Here is a 23,934-nt window from a genome sequence, read left to right as displayed (position 1 = left end):
GTGATTGATGGTAGCATTAGGTCTCTGATGCAATATAATAAAATGTTTCTAGTAAAAGCATTCAGAATCTCAACTTATCAAATTTAAAAAAAAACATAATCCAAGAACATGGAAATAAATAAAGTAACACAAAACCCCAACACAAGAAGAAAAATGAAGGTTTAATAATACACCTGAGTTTACTAAATTCATTTTGAAGGGAAAGAGCTGGGAAAGGGTTTATTTTTACAGCCTTGAAGTAGCATATGATAATAGCTTGAAAACCTCAAGGATGTGAGAACAATGCTTCATTTTATAAGCAGTGTAACTGGAAATAAATATTTAGAGTCTTACCTGTCAGTAGAACACTGGATAAATGTTTTAATCCTTTTGGTTCTAATATTTTTGTTTTACATTCTACCCTGTAAGAATTCAGTTCTGCCAGTAAGCAGAAAGAAAACCCACAGATTATATGAATAAGGACTGGGTTTGGGTTTGTAATACAAATAAAAAAGTGCCAAAGAACAGTATTCCAACTCAAGCATTGCTTTACAGTGCAAATCCTCTGTCTGAAAGTCTGCACACACATGAATAGCTGTATCACAGGCAGATTTGCTGTGATATTTACAAACCCAGACCACAATCTTTTCCAAACATGCCTAAAAGCCACTCACATAGTGTGTTTTAATCAGAAATGCCATAAAATAACTGTTGTCACTTAATAATATCTCCCTAAGATGCTGAATCTGTTGTACCTAAATTTTTTCCTTCTTATCTAGTGAACTGTTGTCACCAAAACATGTTATGACTCTTAAAATTTTAGAAATTGAGAGAAGTATTATTAAAAAAATCATTAGATCACATACACATCTAATCAGAGCTATGTTAGCTAGTATAGGCTTTTCACATGTAAGTCTTACCTGCAACAGGTAATCAGTTGTGGTAATACTAAATATGGCATATTGGGAAACGAATGATTATATGATTATATTTTACCCAAAACTATTAATAAAGAGAGTGTGTGCTTGGAAAAATCAATTTTATTATTATCTGAATATCAAAATGGTTTTTAATACGTATTTTTGTTTTGTACAGTGCTAAATGAAAGGTAAAAGAGAATTTTCTAATCTAGTCTATAATTTGAATCACTGACTATTTTTTCTTTTACAGAGACTTCATTCATAGTGAGCTGGCCAATCCTGCAAGCTGCAATTCTACTGTAAGTAGAAAATGCTGTATAAATGTTGTGCAAATTTTAGGGGCCACGGGGAAGGATTTTCCTCTAAGGTAGAAAAATATGTAAGGCATTTTTATTTCAATTAAACTATAAGTAACACAGTTGCAATGGCACAATTTATGTTTGAAATATCTGTTAAATAATTGTAGTAATTAAAATGTAATAGTCATCCAATTTACAAAGAAAAGTTACCATAGTGCATTATTGCAGTCTGGTGCCCACCTGGCCTGAGCAGTTATGTAGCAGGAAACTTGCTGGAAGTTCACCAAAATGTAATAAAGTATTATTAGCACAGGGAATTGTGAACTGCTTTCAAACTGGTCCCAGTCTCTGCTGCTAAATCGTTTCCTGCAGTAGAGCATACAGGCACTGGGGCTTAGGTGAGGCATTTAAACCCAAGATTTCATACATGTAAAAGTCACATGCCTCTGTTGCTGATGTGCTGAGAAGCACATGCATTTCCTACATGCCCAACTTATTCACTCACCTGACATCAAATATCTACCAAGGGCTGTACTGCCCAGGAGTTCCAGTGAGCTGGGACTTTGCATATTCAGTGATTCTGGGATTTTGATGAAAATGAAAGATTTGGTGTCAGAGCCACCTCATTTGTCTTCTGGAAAATTAAAGGAAATTCTTCAGAGAAGTTCAGAGAAGAAAATAAATCTGAATTTAGACTAATTATTACTTCTGAAGTACACAAAAATTTTTAAAAAGGTAGATGATTGTTTCTTTCCAATTATAGCATATTGTAGCATTTTACTAAATCTACTGATACACACAATCTGTTACTTTATATACAGCTTAAAAGTTGTGTTCAGCTGGTAGCTCATTTTTATATCAGAAGAAGTTTTTTGTAGAGTTTTCTGAAAATGCCCTTAAACCCAGGAAAATCTCAAGATCTTTCCTGTCTTCTGTACATTTGCTACCAGTTCAGTATGATGTTTGAAATAGCACAATCTTCTTGACAAAGAGCTGGGAATATGTATTTTTACTTCAATTAGGACATGGATCATTGGTTTGGATATCACAATGCCACAGTTGTTTTCCAAAAGAGGTGCCATCTCCTCCTAAAATTGTGATCCGGGAAACTCTATATGCAAGTATAACCTGCTTAGTATGATGAATTATCCCATGTCCAGAATTGAGGACTGTGTTTATGTGTGTATTCTTTGTTGCTTCCTCCCCTTACCCAACAGAAATCACAGACTCTGTTGAGTACTCTGTCATAAAGAAGGGACTTTTTATTTTAATGGTTCACAGTTTGTGGGTGGATACTGTGCTCTAATGTAACAAAGATATTTTGAAAATTGCCAAGAAAAAAATAGATCAGAATGACTGACTTGGAAAACAATTTTTAATACTTTTTGATCCCTGAACTTTAATTTTGAGTATTCCCAGATGTTTACATATGGTACTGTAGGAACAGTGCTGATCCTGTATAGGGACTGAGACAGGGTTATATGAGGTACTTTACAATCTATTAGAATGTGAGTCCTAACTCTGACGAGAAAAAAAAATACAAAAATATGCAGAATTGTTAGAAAAGGAACCAATGAAGAGATCACATGAGCTTTTCAGAGCAAGACAGCAGCTCAGTGATGGTGTCCAGAACAAGAACTACTATATCGTTTGCCTGTCCCAACATATGCTTGTCCAGGTTATAATCCAACTGAATCACTGCCAGGCATGCTTTATATTTAGCCTGTCCAACTGAAATGCCCATGTTAGGAGCCTAAACATTCTCACTTTTATTTAAAAACTCAGAGGAACAAATACCTAAACAGGATTGGGGTTTCAAAGTACCTTGTGGTAAGAGAAGTAGGCAGAAATATTTTTGGTACCAACTGATACTTCCCTGTTGGTTCCACATGAGATTTATAGATCACTTGTCTGAAAAAGTTTGGCTCTATCTGAGTATCCTGAGATAAAATTATTCCATGCAGATTAAAATAAGCAAATGACCCAAGGCATTTATGTAAAGAGGAGACAAAAGTGTGACTGAATTGGAAAGGTCATAGAAACAAGACACAAAGGCTATAAATCTATTTTAAATGAAAATCTATTGAAATATTTATAACTAAGGCCAGAGTTGAAGAAATCTATACAAATATTATCATTTTGTGCAGCAGCAGACACCCATAGGTGCTCTTCTGAGAAACCAGGAAGAGCATGGCAGCCTAAGATTTACATTAAGTCTATAAATTACACTATCGAAATAAGCTTTTTAATTTACTCTTTTCCACTCTACTTCTGTTGCTGGGTAAATTGAATGTTTTTCTAGTGAAACAGTCACACAGTACAAATATTAGTAAGCATAATGTGAAATATAATGATAATATGATCTAGTTATGCTTGGCTCCAGTAGGCTAAAGAATATCAAACATTATCAACAGACATTTTCCTTTTATGGGGGAATGTGATATGGTTGTAAAAGAAGGCAGGGCAAGAAGAGTTTGAAGCTATGCTAAATTGGCTACAGGAGTTAATTAGGGATTTGGATATAAAATGGTCCATGCTTATTTTTAGCAACTTCTGTAGCCTTTAAATTTGTGTCATACACATTTGTTTTACAACAATGTGTTATTTATTAAAACATGTTTGCTATTGAAACACAGTAGACTAACTGGCAAATAATGCTTCCTAGCTGTTTTAAATGCCAATAAGCATCATATATGTTTTTAGTTGTTTATGAGTTCTGTTTGATCTGCCTATAATTTCATAAGGTGACTAGAGATCTCCAAGAAGCCTTATCTCAAAGAAGCAAGAATCCAGATGTTCTTCATTCATCCTAGCTTCATTGTATGCAGGAGGACACATCAAGAGTGCTTTTGACTTCCCTACTTCTGAAGTTAGGGCTTCCTTAGATTATACAGCAGTGTTAAGTAAACATCACCCTTCACTGTCCTAACTGATCCTGTGTTGAAAACCATCACAGAAATAGGTATGTCTGAAAATTCTGTTTGATCTTGTCTCAGCCATCACAGCTCACAGTTACACAAAACTGCAAAAGGCAGCTGCAGGAAAGGTGCTAGCAGAGTACCAGAGTTGTGTTGACCATCTTCTGTGATGCTGCTTATGCTGTGGTGTCAGTAATTTACAGCAGAAGAATAGGACACACACAGCATTAGCCTGCCACCACCTTTACAGTCATTCATCTACTTAAGCCTTTATTAAAAGGAAGTGTGAAATGCATGCATTTCATTTTGGTAGTGCAATTTTATTGTAAAGTTATCAGGCACAAACTAACAATATTGAATTTTGCCTCTGATGGTGATCATTGTACTCAGACACACAGCTGCAGGTTCAGAAGTTCCTGAATCACAAAATATTGGAGGCTGAAAGAATACTTTGGAATGATCAAATCACTGACTGAGTATATCCTATATGTTTTCTCTGTTCTGAAATTCCTCCCTAGACATCTGGTTTTGGCCTTAGTAAAGGAGACACTGTAGGTGGAGATGAAGTCAATGGGCTGTCTGGTCTTGGCACATAAACCTCTTCTTTCTTTAACTCTGAGAAAAAACCTGGTGCCAGCAGAGAGATCAAGTGGTGCTTGGAAACTAGGAATCATAAAAATAATGAAAAAAGAGGACAAGTTCCAACAAGAAACATAGAAAACAAACAGAACCTAAACCACACAGTACGAAAGTATTTCTCAGTCACACATCATAACCATACAGAAGGCAGGAGACCTACGCATACAAACATTATGCCTCAAAGAATGAAGAGCACCTAAAAGTAAGGTGGAATTTGACCTTCACCTCAGTCTATAATCAGTCATTCTTGGAGTTGGGATAAGGATCTGTATGATCTTGTGAGAGACTTTAATGAAACTGTCCATTCTGCTGCAGAAGATTGACTTCCTTTTTGATAAATAATGGTGACAACTGACAGTACAGTAACTTGGAAAAGCTGACTAGGAAAGTAAAAGACTAAACCAGCCATTTCAGGATGATTTTATGTGAGAAGCAGAAGATAGAGACTGTGGAAATAATTTGTGAATCATCACAGTTATAATGATAAAGACACCATACTGAAAACCAAAACACATTTCTTGACCAGTAATGTTCCATTTCATGCTGGCTGCATGGATGAATATGTATTCCCTACTCAGATCGCAGAGGACACCAATAACCATAATTTCAATTTCAGTTGTATCAGGCACAAAGTCTCACTTTATTGGTACTAATGATGATTACCAAAGATCCAGCCTGGTGAACTCTGGAATGCTGTTGAACTGGAGTCATACAGCAATCTTTCCATGACAACCACATATTGATCACGACTCCGCTGTGCAGAATGAGGAAGCACACAATGGCTAAATCCACCTTGAAAATGTGATCTGCAAAATGTGAAGGGATGGAGAACATAATCCTGTGTTCAAGAGAATCCTAAGTAATAATCTACTAATTGAGTCACTTCAGTCAACTTTCACCAATTACAAGGCAGGAACACATATCAAACTGCTTTAGAAAAGTGTGCAAAGTCTTATGAAAATTATAACACCAATGAAGAAAATAAGATAACAGGGGAAATTAAACAAGTCAGTACTTCTGCATTCTAATAGCTCATACTTTGATCTTACATAACTGCCGTCCTAGAACTAAATATACCATTGGTTTGTCCATATTATAATGTGATCTAACAAAGTTTTTTTTAGGAATTAATTTAGTTATTCCAAATGGAATCAGAATTCATTATGTTTGCCAGTCATAGTGTTTGTTACAAAGTACTGTAACAAAAAGGCAAGTGTCTGTAACTTTAGATGTTTTCTACCTACTTCTTTACCATAAGTTGAGAGCATAACATCATCAGATTTCACAAGCAGTAGCCGCTCTTCTTTCCACAGCAACTAGACAATGGCAACTGCAACTGTATTTCTGAATTAAGGCACAAATCTTCCTCCAACCTTCCATGCCTGACGTCTGTTGAGGACCACCATTTCCCAATTATCTTTGCCAATCTGAGGTGCTGCAAAGGCACAAAGAAATTTCATTTTTCAACCCCTCCCTCGTTCACCACTTTTTTGAGTGAAGTTATGCTTCAAGTAGAAAGTTACACTCTGCATATTTTTTCCACTTATATGCACCATTAACTGCAGCTTATTCACAGAACATATCACCAATTGATTCATAATCCTTTCTTTCTCAATGGCCATTTACAAACGTTTTTCTTTCAACAGTGCTATCTTCTCCATCAGGAAGTGTGGGCATTCACCTTTAATTCCTGACTTTAACAGCATCAAGGTACTTAATCATTATAACATGGCTGACACTATCACCAGGTCTTACCATCCTGCAACCTTAAAATGTCCAACCCTGGGAACAGAAACAAAACACTCTGGCTTTACAGAATTTGCAAGTGTGAAAGAAAAGCATTTAGAAATAATGTAGGAAACACTGAGGAAGAGTTTTAAAGATTTAGGAGGACTTAAGACAAATTGTTTCTTCAGTCAGTTTTCCAGCTGTTTTGTTTGTCTGTTTACAGTGAAGGTGAAAAAACATTTGAAAATAGACTGCAGTGTAACTTTGCTTAAATAATTTTATACATTTTACCTGTTGCAGGAAAGTATCCTTCAGGACATGGGAATGAAATTATGTACTTGCTTTCCCTCCAGCCTCACTTTGTTCTGACTCTTGACTCTACTGATTAGTTTTTGTAGGAAACAAAGGGATAAAGTTAAGATTCAATGCAGTGAGTAGAAATCTACTCTGTTACTGAGGTTCCAATGACTAGAGAAAGCATGCAACTGAATGGATCATATTGTGAAAATCAGTGCACTTAAAAGGAACTAATTCCCAAATCTCAAACCAAAACTGAATTATTGAATTACAATGTTTATTGTATTCAATTTTATGGATAACTTTGCCAGATATACATTGTAAAAAGCTATTGTCTATGATAGCATAACATAAATCAGTCAAATGCAATTTGGACAAAGAAAACCAGAAGGATGTGTGATGTCTGTACTGAATTTGTGCATGTTACGCACAGGGAGCTTTTCTGATTTTGATTTTCCATGAAACTGAAATGTGATTCTAAACATATAAAAGTAGCCAAGTAAAAAAATGTGTTATCTTGGCCACACTGTACATGTAAAGCCTTGGGATGTAAGCTTTAGCCATTTAAATGCTCACTTGGGATTAAGAGATGTGGCTTTGTAAAGAAAATCATGACACTTCCCCCCCGCCCCCACTTTTACACACCCCATTTCACTACAGTTCAAAAATACTATCAACTGAGAAAGTCAGCATTATTTTATTTGTCTCTTTTGTTCCTTTATAGAAATCATAAAATTTTCAGAAATGCAATTCTGTTGCTGGGGTGGAGGAAGGTATGTTATTTGTAAAACTTTTGTTTCTTTAGCCCATAGAGATTTAGTAAATTCACCAACAATTCACTGGTCACAAATTTAAACACTCAGACAAATCAATCCCCCAGATTAATTTGTAATATTTATAATTTTTATAGTCCCTACTATGCTTCTATACTCACACTTCAAATTCCAGGGAATACCTGGTAGCCTACAAAAACAGGCATGATTATCTTATGTAATCTATTATACCAAGAAAGAGAGGTTTTAAAGATAAGTGAATCACAGGATTGGAAGGGAACTCTTGGATTATGAAGTCCAGCAACACCATTGTAAAATTCCTTTATAATTTTTTCTGCTTTATCAAACACAATGACTCATTAGACCAGAGCTGTCAGTGGCCAGAACAAGCTGATTTCTAGATCCCCTGCTGAGCACTTGTACCACACTTCGTGCTAATATCCCATGCAAGAGCTACGCAATTAACTGGCTTTAGCTCACTTGTACTAGAGACATAGACAGGATTGTGACAGGCCTTTGCTGGACCTGAGATAGACATGATCTTATGACAGCAGAGACAGAGCTGAATGAATAAGAGAATGGAATCATTTGGCAGTGACACAGGTGAAGCTAAATCTTAACTATAATGTAAGCTGACCCTTCCCTTTCTCTCCACACAGTAGAGCTGCCACAGAAGTTTCATACCATTGAGTTTGGCCTAATGGCTTCTCTTAAGCACATATTTCATCTAGGGCAATATTTTTAGATCTTCCAAAGGCAGGAGTTCTATCCAGAAAGTAGAATAAGAGCAGGGAAGACAAAGTAACATTTTACATTTGCTTGCTGAGTTTTTCTAGATTAGGCCCTTGAGCTTTTAAAGGTGAGCAATAAAAGCTGGTGTTGTTGAGTAGCCATATCCTGTACAGCATTTTTTAAATGGAAGTAAATGCCTGCAGTAATGGAAAATCAAAACAATACAGTCTTGCCTCAGAGTATTTTTAAAATTATTTTACTAGGCCATTTGCATTAATATCAGAAAACAAAAAAGGTAATTTTTACATTATTTTCTATTGGTCTTCATGATTTTGTCACCAAAACCTTGCTGGTGACATCAGGAATACATTTCTATCACACACCTCCATCACTCAGCTTGCAGCACCTTCTGGGGGGCCAGGTGTCTCCAATTTGGAAGAAATTATTAAAATCTGTTCAGCTGGTTCTGCATCAAAGAACTCTGTAATTGCTTGGTTCTAGGGCTTTCTGCCATCTGAGGCTGAAATAGCAACCATCTGTTAAGAAATGCTCCACTGAGTAATTTTATTTATTTTTTTGCTGAACAATAACAGAAAAAAATCTTTAAAAAACAAAAACCTTCTTAGTTATAGCTTGGTATTGAATGAAGTCTGAAACATGCATCATCTCATCTTCTTGTTGTCAGATTTCTGCACTGGTTTATTGTACAGCAGATAGAATGGTTTCCTTGCCATGAAATATTGCTACTTTGTGCTAATAATGACTCACAGGAAAAAGAATAATTGTTTTCTTATTATTCACTTAGCAATTCACAGGGTGCTGAGAGTTCCACAGATTAAATTAAAGAGAATTCCTTATCTAGGAAGCATAACATTTGAAGAATGGTCTTCTCTATAAAATGGTTTCTGTAAAATGAATGTTCATATTCTACTATCTAAGCACACTTTGTCATTTAGGAGGAGATTTAGCTTGAACAATTTGTACCATCTGAAAGCTGTGTCTATTGAAAACCTAGTCCTCTGGGTTTCTTCTATAGTCAATACTAAGGCACAAACACATGCACTAACCAATTCACCTTAATGGTCCTGTTTAAACTGGAAGAGGTGAATCAGCTTGTGCAATTATGTCTCCATCTATCTGTTTATATGCTGCGGCAATCCAACTTTAGACCTTTTCTTTGTGTTTATGTGTGCTCTGCCATAAAGGGAAGTGCTTAGTTTCTCCAAATCTTTATGTATTTTTCCACTTTTATAATTGCTGAGGCCACATACCGATTCTTAGTAGAACTTCATTTTCAGACACTAACTTCCATTGCATTTAACAATAGTGCAGACCTATGAAAGAACAATTATATGAATACAACTAGTATCATAATGTGTTTACATACAGCAATATTAATTCTATGATTCCTAGTTTCTGAAAAATGTAAATTTTCCATTTTGGAGTTTTTTTTAATTTGTGCTTGGGGAATGGAAAGAAGGAGATAGTACCACTCTGTTGCATGAAATGTCTCCAATCTTGAATGATAGCCACATAACTTTTTCCCTTGAAGACTCTAAAGACCAAAATAATAATGTGAGTTGATGACTTTACAGCTGAGGAACAGAAGGAATGAGAAGTGAGTTAACCAAAGCTTCAAAGGAAATTTAGAGCAAGAGTGGGAGTCAACTCTCACCTTCTAGGCCTTCTTTTTGTCAGTTCAACACACAACTGCCAATTCTATCTCCTCACATCTAGAGAAGCCAGCACTCTGCCATCATGTTCCATGTGTCAGTCTCTCAGTACGTGGCTTTATTTCCAGTTCTTCTGGTCCAAAATCTCTGGAAGAGAGTAATATTAGAGATAGTAACAGCTAAATGATATTTACAATATTAAGGCTTATGGAAGCCTTAAGAACAAGTAGGCTGGAGGTGTGCTGTAATGACTGCCTGTCTTGCACATTTGAAGCAGGAATCGATTTCTTTGTCCTCTACTTGTACAGTGAACAGCACAATATGACTTTGGTTGTGATTTTGACTCATCAATACTTCATTCTCTAATGCAATTTTTCAAAGGAACTTTGAAATGATGTTTTTTAGATATATATGAAAACAGGAAAGTAAGAGCTGCAGTTTTCATTTGTCTTTAATCTGTTCCTCAATCATTAGTGATCCCATAGGAAGACTGACTGACTATATACTGTATGTAGGTTTCATTCCTAGGTCCAGCAATATGGTAGCAGTTCATAGAAGTCATTCATAACCTGATGTTTTTACAATGCCTTCCTGTCATATCTTTGTACCATCATTAAGACATCATTAATTCAGGCAGAGCCTTGGTCAAATGCCAAGCCATTCTTACTCTTCTTACTCTTCTCTTTCTGCTGCAAGGAACTGGGGATTCAAAATGACAGAGCACCCAAGAGCTGGGAGGCACACACAGACAACTAAGCAGACAGGATACATTCCCCTTGGCTGCCAGTAAGATGATAATCTTCTCATAGAGGCATATTAAAATCCTGGACTCTCATGCAGAACAGTGGTGATCTCTCACTAGAGGGACAAACAGATGGCCATGAGCCTGTCTTTTCAATCCATGTGTTTTATGACTTTTGGGGATTGTATTTTACTGGGAATTGGGGAACTGCTTTATTCTAAGGCTTCTCTTCTTGACAGAGCTCTCCTGACTAGCAGAGTCCAATGTATAATATCTTCCCAGAGCCCTCTGAACAAACAGTCTTTTCTGTCCTGCCTTCACTTCAGGACTCCCTGAGAGTCTGAGAGTTGATGCCCAACCAAAGCAGACCACTCTCAGACAGCCCACTGAGATGTGGTTAGACCCAAGGCTGAACACTTACTGATACAGCCTTCAGTTATCCCACCTCAGGCGAAGCACCCTCTGGGGACTTTAACACCAAGCCACATATATCTTTGTTAATCCATTACTGTCCTTTATTGGCTCTTAGATCATTGTGGTAACAGAATTACTGTGACCAGGAATGCTGTTTTATGGCAAAAAATAAAACTGGAGCTAAATTGAGTGTGACAGTGACCATAGAGAAGAATAACATTGCTAATGGAGCTCTTGCACTGCTCAGATTCCTCAGGCAACACTGGGCTTGTAAAACAAGACTTAGTTTGATTTTATACATAGCAACAACTTCAAAACTGACAGAAACAAGGGCTATGAGACAGAAACATACCAAAACCATGCATGTGTCAGAAGAGTTTTGACTAATGAACTGAAGACAGGAGGTCTGAAGTGATCTATTCAGTGCTAAGGTTAGTAGCAGCACTCTAACAGCCAAACATGATTTTCCCAGCTCCGTTTTGTTTCTAGTGAGGGAGCTGTCTGTTTCTTTGCTGTTGGTAAGCTGAGGACCCCTAATACCAAAAGAAACTGCTTTATGGAACATGACTGTCACAGAAAGGAAAACTAAATGGTGGGTACAACACCAACATGCGCAATCTTGCCATCTCCACAGCATGGCATCAGGGACAACAGAACCAGCTGACACCAACAAAGAAAAGGTGCAAAGCAATGGCATGACTTGTAAGAAGGAATCTCACACAGCAATATGACTGGCATTGAACCAAGAAGCTGTCAGAGATGTTTGCAGTTCATGGACAGAAGTCACATTGGTATCCTGGTTTGAATGAAGCTTTTTGCAATATGGAGATATCCATTAAAAAAATTAAACCTACAATTGTGACATACAGGTTCAAATTAAAGACTTGACTCACTGGAAATGGAAACAGGGAAGCAAAACCTGAGATGTTCATTACTCTAATGCATCATGTGCATGCAAATACTCTCTTTATGTAATTACTTTTCATAAATCAGAGAACACTGTAAGCTTGCAATAACAATTACTGATATAATAACCAGGCAGAACTTTACACTGAACATGGAATAAATACTCCTTTCTTTCCAACAAAGATTTAAGTAGAAAAAGATGCATTCAGCAGCAAACAAACAAATTGAACTTGTCAAAGACCTAGATAAAAATTAGAGAAATTTAAAAAATTACTTTTTAAACTCTTAATATTGGGCTGTCAGTATCATCATCATAATAATAAAAAAGATAAATTCCAACTTCAACAACATGCAGTAATCCATGAACTGTGTTGGCACTGGTATTATCTCTTTTGGGAAGAACAATAATCACAAAGATTCAAACTTGGAACTATTCACAAAATTCTGCTAACAAAAATATTTTAGAGCATGAAATCCAAAGGAAAAAGAACATGTGAGAGAAGTAAATGTAGTACTCATGGTTATGCACACATAAGCTTATGTAGAAACTCTAATACAGAACACTTGTACACTTCTATAGATGGTTTGAAACTTCCCCAGGGGAGATTTCCAACTATGAAAAAGCATCCACACCCTTCAGAAAAATTTCCCTTAGGATAGTTTCAGATTCAAGGAGATATCTTGTAAAAATAGCGTGCCATACACTGATGTAACTCATCATACACTCATTGAGAACAAGTGGAGGAATAAGAGAAACTGTATAATCGAGTTTTTCCTGGGTTCTTTTTTTGCTTACTTGCATGCTTGCTTTTGTTCAAACTAAGAAAATAATAAACTGAAAGGAAAAGTGTATTCTGATAAGTTCCCCTTTTGGAGACCTAAAATTACCTTTTTTTTTAAAAAAAAATTTATTTTCTAGGTATCTGAGCTTTTTCCCCTTCCTGTGACTGAATAGGCTCCCACCCTCTGGAGACGTGGCTCTTCAGTGTCATGATGCCTTCAATCCTTGTCTACCTGCCTTCTGGAAATATGGCATAGACCAGTGGCCTGAGAAACTACTTCCCTGGGAGAACAAGGTCTGAGGGCACCCTGGTTTGAATGGCAGTGCTCACAAATTCCTGCAGAATCAAGCAGCATCCAGAAACACTCCACATCTAGTTAGAACCAGAGATGACACTGAAACAGTAGAAAGCAGTCAGTGGCAGGAGGTCCTACCCTGATAAGATATGAAATCCAATCAGTGCATGCATACAATGCAAGCCATCATGCAAGTTCAACTGCTGGCACTAAGGTCCTGTCTTGGTGTTAAGTTGTGCTAAAACCAGCGTATTTCACCAGACTTAAAATCTGCTTTTTGAAGCAGGATTTGACTGATAAGCTAGTCTGCTGGCTTGTGAATTTGTGACTACCTTTATACTGTAAAAGTCCAGTCCCATTAAATACAGTCAGGTTCTTCTAACACAACCCTTGGGGTGTATGTGAGGAGATTCCTCACTTGGGTGGGGATGCCCTCTAAGGATACTCCTCAAAGTTGAGCAAAAGAGTCCCACGAGTGTTGTTATGGATGAGTTACATCAAATCTCTACTTAATAATAATTTCTTTTTGCTAGCTTTAATATATTTGCTTTAATAATTCCTTTAATAAAGGGCACTGTCATATTTTACACTATACTACTAGTAGTTTTAGCTTTTTATTTTATTATATTTATTTACTATTTAAATATTATTATTTACTATGTAGTAAATAATTCTGATTAAGATATTTGTCTGATCAACTGTAATAGTAAATGGTTCATTTCATAAATATAAATATTCTCATTTTGTCAATCATCAAAACCTCTGGGACAAAGTGGTTCAATCATGCCTCTGTAATTTCTTAAATTTAAACCACTGACATAATCCATGGTTGTTTGGATTCCACCACCCCTAGACTCCTTTCTGAGAAGGGGTTTGGAAAGCAAAGGAGCCCTTTCTGCACCTCATGATTCAACAGCAGGGCTTTTAAAATAAATTTTGTCTATGCCTTCCACTCCCAGCCATGACACTCTCTACCTTACTTAGAAATCTTTCCACAAATGTCTTTCTAAAAATTACTTCAGGAAGCAGTACTACATGTGTGAAAAAAAGGTGAAGGGGTTCTTTCTGAGCATGTTTTCCTAAAACCCTGTAGATGGAGTTAATTTTCCTTAGTGTACTAGCTGATGCTGTCTGCTGGTGCACCAGGCCATGAGTAAATGGGCACCGTTTCATCAGTGTTATCACCTCTCTTGACTTGATGTTCTTAAACTATGACTGGGACTCAAATGTGAGTAGGGATTAAAGTAAAGTATGTCAGTCTATGCAGGACTGCAATCTTAAATATGTTTCCAAACCTTGCATGTTTATTTCTGCATTTCATAAACAATTTCAATATATTATTATGCTTAGTCTTGGTCCTTAAAATCACATAGGTTTTGCAAGGCAAGTTGCTTTGTTACCACTAGATCCTGTCAAAATAAAGCCAAACCACCAGAAAGCACAATACACTAATCAGTTTAGTCCAGGGTCAATGTTTCTGTGTAAAACTGCGCACAATATCAGAGGAATGTGGTGTTAATGTGATACTATTGCTGTTACTGCTGGTGCCATATGGGTGCTTTATAGTGCCAGTACTGTCACAGCCTTAAAATAGGAAGGTTTCATTAACACGTTCTTTGAATTTGTAACCTTATCCCTCAGGGATTATCTTTTGCTCACTGGAAGACTATTTTTTTAGATATGTGACTGATTTCTCTCATTATTTATATTAATTAAGCTTATCTTGAAAATAAAAATGAGAAAGCACTCCTGTCTCTAATTATAAGTGTTTACTTGACACTTTATCAGCAGGGAAATATTTTATGGTAACATAGATTTTGTAGCTTTTGCTTAAACTTCAATTTTACACTGTTGTCAAACATTTTAACCTTAAATCTCTAAGTGTCAGGTACTCTAGATAATAGTCCTATTTCTGGCCGGCTGATCAAGGAAATAATGAACAGCTGGAAAAGTGGAAATTGCTGAGACTTTCCATATTTCCAGATTAGCCACTATAAAAATTAAATCACACAGAATTATGGAAGGAGTCTTGAACTTAAATTTCTTGTACTTTAGTAATATTTACACTGGGAAGAATTCACTTGTAAACTACATTAAGGATACAATTTGTATTTGCTTTTTCAAGTGCTGGAGATATGCATCATATTGCTAACCGAATAGCACCCAGTATAATGATGCTTTTATTCTTAGCAGCTCTTATTTTGAAAAACAATAACCTTATTATATCAACTTCTTTAGGGCAACATGTATTAGCACATATTAGCAAAACCTAGTGTTTTGATGGTTTCCTTCTTGATCTCCTTGATTTGCTTTCTTCTTTTCCTGCTACAGAAGCCCCACAATGAGCCCAAATTTCCAGAGAGTTAAAGTTATTGTTGCTCAGTTTATTAATCCATGTTATGTGATTTCATTGCACAAGGTTTAAAGAACTAAAGTCTTCTACCAAAACGGCTGTACAAAAATAAAACAGCACTGCAATGTTGTACTCTTAATATTAGCTTTCCCAACCTGTCCCTCACAAATAACACATACCTCTGACACTGGAGGTCAGCCCTCATTTTGCTTTCCACTATATGCTTTTCCAAGTGGAATAGGAGAACAGAAAATTTGTGTTTCTTCACTAAATTGCTCCCTGATAATGGTAATGGTGCCTTGGTAAGTGGAAGTTTGGTAGCAGTTGTAACAGTTGAATGGAAGAGGGAGGACGATGTGTCTGGGATTTAGAAAGAAAGGCATATTTGGAGTCTGAACTTATATTTTCATTTTTTCAGACTGATGACCTTCCTCTGCACTGCCCTTCAAATGTCCTGTCATGGAAACACTACAGGGTGGAAAACCTTTAAAGAAATAGTTCAAAGGTTTCTTTAGATTTACATTTAACAGTCTGCTACATTAATAGCATGATTCACTTTGACTCAAGTGGACTAAATGACATCATTATTATACTGTGGGAGAAAGAAGTTAAGTTTAAGTTGGAAATAATGTTCAGAATCTTATCAGCAATATTTATGGAAGTATTAATATTACATCAGGGAAAAAAATGAGCTAAAATCCTGAAGAATGTGTTTTATATTGTAAACTTCCATAAGCCATTGACACAGAGCAGCTTTAGCATTTGGCACAACTGTTTTCTCTCTGAAATGCTGTTTATGGCAAAGGAACAAAAAGGTAATATACCATATTTTCTTCTTGTTCTCAGATTTCTTTAGTATTGACTGATATATTTATGGCATATGAATGTGTGCAGATGAATATGTAAGTAGAGAGAAAATGAGTTAATTCAATATTTTAATCTTCTTCTAGATCCATTGTTGTCTGAGAAAAACAATCCAAACATTTTGAAAGAACAAAAGCTATTGCACTTGTCTTTCATTCAATCGTTTTGGAATCAAAAGGGAAATTTAAAACAAAGTGAGATATTTATAGCAGTAACCTGTCCAGTGAAATATATACATTTTTTCTTTAAGAATGAGTAGTACAATCTAATTATTGAGACTTTAATGGCATAATTATATATAGAGATGAAATATAGAAGCAAAAATAATTTATATTTCAATACCAAGTTTTCCAGTTTAGAGATAGGTTTGTGGTATGTACTAAGGTATTTCATTGTATTTTGGACATATCTTTATTATGAAGGTGCATTTAAACTGCTGAAAATAGCAGTATTAGTGTTCTCTTATAAATAGAAGTCAAGATTTTAAACTCATTTGGAAAATAATAGACCCTCAATAATGAAAAATTAGAAGAAAATACTCTTTTCAAGACAAACATTGGAGAATAGGCATAATTTTAAATAAGAACAGTATAATACTAAGGGAAAGCAGCAGTAATGGTATCTCTCTAGTGTTGTGCATTTTAACATTACTTAAACGATACAATTGTCATTATAGAAAACATTTTGAATGTTGTGAGCGGAGGGTCAACAACATAACTTGATTAAACATAACTTTATACTAAAACAATTTTGTTATTCTTTTTGGCTTAAAATCTTCCTCATTATTTTTCCCAAATCCACTGCCCTTATTTTACCAGGTTTTCTGTATGAAACTGTAGAAAAAAAAAAGACACAAGTTGACAAAATAAGAAAAGAAAATACAATTTATGGAAGTTTTTTTGTTTGCTTGGTTGGGTGGTTGGTTTTTTAATAGGCACCTTCAAATCAGCAGGTTGTAACATTCTGATAATTGACAAAGGCATTAACTAGAAATACAAAATGAGGTGATTTTATTGCAGTTGATGGACCTGAAAATGATACCCTGCTCTCCATTTCAGACACAAATGTATGCACACCAAGTATATATGTGTTGTCTGTGACTTTGGTTTAGCTCTGTTCTTTACTCCAAATGGCTGTTGTCCTTTAGGTGAATACACCAGCTCCTTTGAGAAGATGCTTAGCAGTTCCTAACTCAGTGCCATAAAGGGTCCATGTTCAGATATACTCGGCTTTATGTTGCTTTACTTTTCAGCGCCTTGTTGTTCTTACTCAGAATATTTTATTTGTCTTAGCCTTTTGCATTTTTCCTACAGTGGAAGTGTCTATTCATCTCCAATTGAAAAGTTATCTGATACGAGTAGACATTAATTCTGGAGCCAATTTCTGAATATATTTCTCTTGGAGATAGTTATTACTCTCTAATTGAGAGATGTTCTCACTGGTGACAGAAGATCTTAGCTGTAATTTGTTTCTAAGGATTTTACTTTCCTCTTAATTGAAAACTATCTGTAAAGTCAATAAACTCACTAGCCTTCACATTACAGTAACAATGGATTGGAACACAGAAGTTCTGGGAATCAAGTTAAAAGCAAATGTGAAAGATAAAAATGTTCACTGTTTTCTCTCTGGCAGTTCCAATGGAATTATGAACTGACATTTGTGGTAACTATGACACATTTTGTGGAAGATACAAAATAAATTTATATTTCTGTACAATATAAAATCTTGTTATACACACTAGATGTTTCAAAGTTCAGAAGAATTTTTGCAAATCCTATATACAGGCTGAAATAGGATTGTGTGTCAAACAAGGAAAGATGAAATGTGGTTCTCCCACCATATTACTTGATTAAGGTTATTAACAAAACAAACAACTTTACAGAAAAGACACATAGAGCTTTTGTATATTGAAACATCCAACTCTGAGTCATGTACAACAAGGACACATTATACCCACACTATCTCCTGAGGCGGATTCTAATGGCTTCAGTCATTGAAGCATCGGTCATGCTAGGAGAGACAGAGAGCAGAGGCCCGTCAGCCCAAACATGAGAAGGTTCAAGGGAACCTTATCCATGTGAATAAATCCCTGAATGAAGGATTAACAGTAGCACACTTCCTTTACTAAAAATATTAAGAAGACAGTGTAATTAGACTGAGAAGCCAAAATCTTAATAATTATTTGGAAAGATACACTTCAAGTTGATAAAACTGTTACAAATTCTTATTTCATGGAAAAAATATAGCTTTAAAAAAATTGTGTAAGAGGGGAAGGCGAAAAGTGTGGGGGGCAGTAATTAGTAGTTTCCTGCCAAAAATAAAAGATACAGCTTAAAAACTCATTTATCATGTGAATATCAAATGCATATCTTAAATTCAGAAAACAGAATGGATTTTCATATGTTGAGGGCTTGTTTCTATATCTAGATTAAAAGTTAATGTATAAGAGAGGTTATATAGCATTTGGCTACAGTTCACTTACAGTATATTAATTTTAGATGTGTTAGAAGAGTGTTACAGAAGGATATTTCAAGCTAATAGATCTATTAGATAACGAAAATACAAGTGCTATTAGTTCATACCAACATATAGAAAGTGCAGAGCAAATCAAATATATTCTAAAATATGTCAACTTTATACTTTAAATAGAAAATATTTTTGTGCTGTTTGTCCTGTGATGAAAATTGCCATGATTAAAAGTTCTTTGTCTTGCTATATTATATATATCCTCTCCTCTATTCTCCTCTTCTGTCCTTTCCATAAGAGCTTGCAAGCACAAACAAGCATCTGCTTTCAGACTGCCTGAGCAATGTGATGGGCCCACAATCACATTTCAAGAGAGCTAAAGCACATGGGAAGCCAGAATTTGTTTCCAGTGCCATTCTTACAACTTCTAGTTAAGAAGAGGTTTCTACATCAGCTTGAACTGCATCTCATTTACCACTCTGATAAGCCATGCAGATCTCTTCAAATCACACTGTCCAGATCCAGAAAAGTGCTGTGTCCGCCTAATGTTTTTATCATGTCTAGTAACTCACTTTGGACAGTTGCAAAACATGAGCCATATCCAAGTTATTTTTTTCACTGTGTTGAACTTTAACAAGATAGAGCCTTCCAGAAGAGAAGGTGAGATTTGAATACTATACATTATTTTAACCTGTTGTGGAAATGCTCCTGCTAGAGCTATGCAGGACTGTGGAGTATTCCCTTCTTCACATTTTTTTAGGCCACACTGAAAGGCAAAGGAAGTGTAAAATTATGCTCAGCTCCTTGATTCTGATCATGTATAAAGAAATGTTAGTGAGGAAGAGATCCTCTCATGTGGATGTGCAGTCACATGTATCTTTGATTGTTTCTCCATTTTATTTCATGCAAATAGTACTGCTGTTGGTCACTATATTTAATAACAGAAGCCACATGCATCATGACTAATCTCATTGGTGGGAGATGCAATCTCACATTGGAATTTGCATTCTTACTGCTTATCTTGTTGTCAGTGGAGAATCCATCACGTTGCTTTGACTAATGTTTTTTTTTAATTTTAGCTAATGTATGTCACAGCTTGCATACTGAGTTATATGCTGGCATGTTCTTGTAGGAGCCAGCACTGCTGTTATCCTGTCAACACCAGGTTTCAGAAGGAATTCCTTTGATAAGTCTGCCTTCAGTGTTGTGTCCCTCAAATTTGCAGTTCATCCCTGTGAGGGTCGTCTCACTGCTTCAATAGCTGTGTTTAAAGCAAGACTCTTATTTCTGTTGTTTTCCCAATGCCTTCCACTTACTGGAATACTGTTTTCTTTAGAGAGTGCCTTGGGAGGACATTTGAAAAGAGATATTTCAATAAACAAATAAATGAGATGGAGAGTTGGGGCAAGAAAGAGGCAGATATCTATACACAAATCTAAACTAATTTTTCTTATGCTACTATACCTTTGAAGCTATTTCAGTAAAAGTTATTTAGTGAATTATTGTTCCATGCCATATAATTAAAACTAAAGCAATCATGAAAGAAACATTTTAGGAAGATCAGTACTATCTCTTTAAATAATATGATACACTTGGTATTGTTTTATCCATATTGGGTAAAATACTTTCATTATCTTAAATGAGCATTTACAGTATATTTTGGATCTGTTACAAGAACTGTTATAGTGAAGAGGTAATGGGGTGACCTGAATAATTTTATTGAAGCTTTACTACTTTTGAGTAACCTGATTAACTCACACAAGGGCCAACACAACCTTCATGCCAATCCACACCACACTATTAAGTTATTTTTCTCTCCATCATCTAATCTAGTTTTCAGCACCTATACCAAAGCCAAACTGCCAGGATGAGAGTCTCAAGGTGGGAAAACGAGAGGTTGAAAATTACTTGAGCCTGAGAGTACTTTGGCACAAAGGTGGTAAGATAGATCTTCATGAGGAATTTATCAAAAGTGTAGGCCATATAGAAGAAACTGAAACAAATTCGTTCTCATGTAACCAACAAACTGTGCTAAAACTTGTAGGTTTCTTTATGTGAGAGGAGGCTTTGGCCAAGCATTTATCTAATAGTTTAAATGTAAATGGAGTTCAGTAGAGGACGATATTTTCCAGACTAACCTGAATTACTGCTGGGAGTTAAACTATGTGTGTCCCTTTCTTATATTAAAGAAAATGAGTAGGAGAAATATAATCTAATCACTTGCTGATATTTCATAGAGATGGGAGTAGGAAGAGGCTTTAGGTTTCTTCAGCTGTTTATTCTACTTTATTTTTCTTCTGAACATGATTCTGTCTTCTCAAGAAAACTGCTGTTTTGGATGCAGTCTTACTGAACCTCTGCCCAGTGCTTAAACTAACTGAATCTGAGCCTTTTCCAGGAAGACTGGGAGGAGATGTGGAAACTGTTTAGAACTAAGATTAAAAACAATAAATGTGGTGTCTCTGCACTGCTGCTTTCACTTGGGATTTGAACTCAGGTCAAATGGGTCATCCTTACCACAACTCCTGAGAGGACCCAGACAGGAAAAGTTCATTCTTGTTAGGCTGTCAAGGGTGACAAGGCATTTTATAAGTGACCTTGATTCCAAATTTATGGATCTCACTCTATGATCCTTTAAGGCCAAATTTGGAAGGAACACCTAGTATGGAAACTGGACAAGCAACTTCTTGTTCTGTAGGGGAAACTGGTGTTCTGTTGGCCAGAGGAGGGACGGCAATTCTTTCAAGAAGGATTCTTTTAAGAAGGATTGTGTGGTTAGCTAAAACAGAACAAACCCAATATCAGACGCATCTTTTTCAATTGCACGAGAAAAGTTAGGAAGACCATGAGGATTCACTAGTATTTCATGTGTCAGGGAACAGATTCAACTAGACCAGACTAATGAAATAGGTGTTAAAACATTTCACTGTTCAAAGACACTGTTCAAAGGTACTTACACGACCTGTAAGTAAAAATTGATTTTACACAGTACTAGCTTGCAAAATCACATTAATGTAGCTTTTCCATGATTACTGGTTTAGTCTGTTGATATTTTAGCTTAGGTTTATAAAATGGTTAAATTACTCCAAATTGTGTTCTTTTCTATGTAAAACTCAAACCCAAGATGTTTGCCAATAGCAAAAAATATTTACTGCTCTGTATGACTAACAAATCTAATGTGACCATGAAAGTGCACATCTAACCTAACTTGTAAACTTTATTTTCACTTTCTTTTATGTTGCCAAAATTAATAAAAGAGGATTGAAGGGAGACACATGGTGGCAAGATTTGACTTGTGCCATAAAGTTTATTTTTTGAAAGTCCTTGGTATGTATAAAGTGTTGAATTTTTTCCCATACCTCTTCAGCCTCTAATGCTGCTGCTGCATGTCATTGTTTAGTTGTTGTGGCAGTGACAGAAGGAAGATCTCTCTGTGAGTGCCAAAGAAGAGCTACATCAGCTCTCTCTTGAGGGACAAAGAAATGGTGAAAGGAGGAGGAAAGGGAATAGGGAGGTGAGTTTTCTGTAGGTGTCATTCCATTCCATTACCATGAAAATTATAGAATAAGCACACAAGTGTTAGATGTTTTGTAGAGGGAAGGATGTAAGTTCTGTTTCTGCTATGCTTGTAGAAACACTTTTCCAATGTCTCTGGTCCAGAAATCTCTTTTAGTACTTTTTCTTAATTCTGAGGAAATAGACAGAGAGCTCCTTTGAACTAAGTTGTGCAATTAGAGGTTGAAGAAACTTGTCTAGGCTATGGATTGATGAGTCAGTTGTGGATAGCAGTAGTGATTTATGAAAGATTCTGGCTAATATCTAGAAGTAACTAATGAACCTAAAGATATCATTAAATAGTTTAAGTGTAGCAGTTCTCTTCCCACTCCCCACTTGTTATCTTTTTAATGCTTTCTATTTCTTAAATTAAATTAGTGAATTACAAGAAAGTGTCATTCATTTGTACATTATCAATGCAGAATGACACCTTTTCCTTTTCTTGCTCATATGCCTTAGTATTGGTGAGTCACATTTAAATCTGTTTAGTGTCTTGATAGAGATCACACTTATCCACAATTTTAGTTGTTAACACAGACCACTAAATATGTGTTTGGTGTTTTCAGCAGTTTTCTAAGTCTGGTTAGGAAGAGTTTCCTGCTTCAGAAAGGAGATTTATGCCTCCAACGGAATGGAACACAATCCCTCCTGATCCCATTCTGATCCCTTTTTATCTTCTCCTCTGCCCATTTCTGTAAAGATGAATTTGCAGCCATCCAGAGGAATGTTTCTCTACATTTCTGGACGGATTCTCTTTCTGTCTTCTTCTGCAGATTATAGCAAGCAGACAATTAGGGCTCAGAACAAGTTAAACTCAACCATACTATCTCCTAACTCTCACTGATCTCAGTATCTCGGACTAAGTTATTAGTGTAAAAGAACTAATTACTAATGCATTCAAGAATAAAACCTAACACCCCTAGGTTTTACCTTTTATTTTAAAATTAGGGTAACCTTGTACTTCTCCCTTAATTCAAAATTCCTTATTTTGACTGAAAGTCATCAAAAGAAGGAAAAATACTACTAGATCTCATTTTTTTTACTACAAAAGGTTTATATCAGCAAATCAGTGGAAACTTTTGGATTTGGATGATAAACAAAAGGAAAACCAGCTCTAGTGCCAAATACTTATCTTTTGACCTATGACTGTGAAAGTGATAACACTGCCAAAATAAAGAGCAGTACCTTAGCACTTGGTATCAAGGTATACTGTGGGGTTCAGAGTTAACCTCAGCTGGAGCTGATTTAAAAACCATATAGTAAAAAATCTTAATAAAGAAACTTTTTTATCATTTTAGGTGGCTTTTTACAGTGGAAAAATTAGTTTTAAATATAAATGAAGGTTGTTCTAGCTTACACAGGGGTTTTTAAGGTGAATTTTCTCATTAATCAGTTACCAAGTCTATGAAAATTATTGGTAAATTCAGCCCTTAGAAGAAGTTCTATCTGTCCCATTAATAGCTGTTGACTAAGTTAATTTCTCACATTTAAGAATTTTTTTAACTGTCTATCTGATTTTAACAGAGACTCTTAGTGTTTTGTGAATATATAGATTCTTTTAAAAGTCACCTTACAACTATAGTACTTTCTTTACATCTA

Source organism: Pithys albifrons, chromosome 4 (genome assembly GCF_047495875.1).
Source record: "Pithys albifrons albifrons isolate INPA30051 chromosome 4, PitAlb_v1, whole genome shotgun sequence".
Taxonomy (NCBI): Eukaryota; Metazoa; Chordata; class Aves; order Passeriformes; family Thamnophilidae; genus Pithys; species Pithys albifrons.
Note: the sequence above shows the minus strand (reverse complement) of the source record.